General features: G+C 46.3%; 1 pseudogene; it reads right to left on the bottom strand.

Annotated features, from left to right (window-relative positions):
* Positions 1–1,200: 1,200 nt before the first annotated feature.
* Positions 1,201–2,265, bottom strand: part of LOC105995724 — a 5,097-nt pseudogene continuing 4,032 nt past the window's right edge.

The raw sequence follows: 2,265 nt of genomic DNA, 5'->3' as shown, positions 1-2,265 counted from the left end.
ACACATGGAGCTCCAGGACTGGGAAGATTTCCTCTGGGCTCAACCTTTTAGGGAGAAATTTATACATATAGCTTAGACATCAAAAGTCAGGAGAGGGGAGGACCACAGAGTCCCCCAATTCATATTGACTTATAAACAAGTGTAATTCCCCTATTTTATATTATATACATATTAATTTACACTATAGAGGGGATGTACAGAGGGATGACAGCTACACAAATCAGGTAACGAGTACCTTTCCTTCCATACAGTGTCTTCTGTTCCCTCTTGCTCTCCAAGTTCCTCCCTCCCCTCTTCACCCACGAGTTGTAGAATTCACTTTCATCAGCTCTACTGCTGTACTTTTTCCCTCGAGTTCTGTATCCTCCCCCACACCCCACTCATCCACCAAGAAAGCAATACCCTCTACCCCTGGACAGGTGACTAGGAATAAAACCTGTCATTGAAGGGTTTTTTGTTGTTGTTGTTTTAAAGGATGGCCTTTTAAAATCCTGCATGCCCCCCCACTTCTAATACTTCAATCCGCCCAGATAGGAAGTCAGAGGTGAAGTCCTGCAACTGAAAAATCCCAAGAAAGTGAAATTTCTTGGTGAAGTCTAAGAAGCCTGTTAAAAGCAGAGATTACAAATGTTACCAAGCTTCCTGGTCAAACATTTGCTCCTGGCAGTTAACTGTCCGATATTGTCAAAGCTTCCTGAAGGACCTGAACATTAAAAGAGCAAGCTAGAAGCTGCACAGCAGTAACCCATGGACCCAGATCTCTGGCTCAAGAGTTTGTCACCTAAAGAACACACTGCATACAGAGAGGGAGAGACAACCTGTGCTGAGAACGTGGCCGGGCCCAGGTCCAGAACAGGTCTGGAGTTCTCACTAGCCAAGCATCTTATCAGGGGGTGGGAACCTCAGTGACAATGCTCTAGGGGTAGAATCATCTGATTTGGATCAACTTATTGTTTGCAGAGATCCAGAGAACAAAAGAGCATGGGGAAGAAGGTAAAGGATGCAACTCTAGATGATTGCTTTGGTGTTTGAAAGCAGTGGCTATAGGCCATCTTCCCCAGGCTTAGATGCCCGTATTGATCTCTTAAATTTTTGAGACTTCTGAAAGCTTTATTGAAGTCAGGCCCCAAGGACAGGTCATGGTTTTTCATCTATGATGAAGAGGAGGTTGCGGTGCATGCTGGACTGTATCCTGGACAGTTACTGCTGGCCCAGGAAAGAGGCCATCGGGTCATCCAGCCTGACGTTTGATTCTGTAGGCCTCCATTTCCTTGAGTTTCATATACACGGTTGTATGGCCGCTTTCTCTCGTCCATCTGCAAGATCTCATTGACACGGAGCAGGCAGGCCTTCTTGGCATTCAGTGCCTTTTTCAGTTTCTCATGTTTCTTCTCTTCATCATTGCTCTTCCAGTGCTTCTTTTTCTTCTCTTCCTGTAGCTTTTCTTGGTGCATCTCCACGAGCGTCTGTGGTTTCTTCACCAACTTCTCTCCAGTCTCACTCACACATTTCTTGGCGTTAGTCTCCTTCCAGGGCAGTAGGAATACTTGAACGAGTGACCGCATTTGTATCCCCATCGGCCTTCTTTCCAGTAAGATCCCCAGATGTGCAGGTGGTTGTGGATCTTCACGTCATCTTCATACTTGGAGCAGGCCACGGCTTGCTCCTGCCCCTTGATGACGGCCCCATGCTGTGAGTACTCCACGTAGTCTTCCGTCTGGGCTAAGAGCAACTCAGCTGGAGGAGCATCCAGATGCTCTTGGCCACCATACTTTTCCAGGATGCTTTCTTTCTCCTGTTCTTTCAAGGACTCATACAACAGCTCCAGCTTTGTGGGATCTGCCTGCAGGCGCACCTCTGAGCCCTTGTCATACGCCTCCCAGGCAGACAACTGTGTCTGAGCCATGGAAATGGTATCACCTCTGTACCTGACGAAGTTATCGCCTGCATAACTCACTTCATTCATCTGGATTCTTCCCTGCATTGGCGTAGGGATTTTCTCTCATCGCTCTAGTTTTGGGATGATAGTAGGCAGAATTTGGATCTGAATTTCTCAAATATTTTGCAGTATCTTCTCGAATCCTTAGATTCCAGACTGTAATTCGCCTCTTAGAGTCAAAATTCTGTCCAGGCAGGTCAATATCCTCTGCATATTTATCTTCATCCTCATCTTCACTGTTGTGATTTTTTCCGTCTGAGAATTTGGTTCCTCTTCTCCCCACTGATGCTTTGGAGAATTAGCTTGTTCCGCTGATTTTCCTGAGG

This window comes from Dipodomys ordii, unplaced genomic scaffold, assembly GCF_000151885.1.
Source record: "Dipodomys ordii isolate 6190 unplaced genomic scaffold, Dord_2.0 Scaffold120, whole genome shotgun sequence".
Classification (NCBI taxonomy): Eukaryota; Metazoa; Chordata; class Mammalia; order Rodentia; family Heteromyidae; genus Dipodomys; species Dipodomys ordii.
This window is presented reverse-complemented; position numbering and strand designations above follow the sequence as displayed.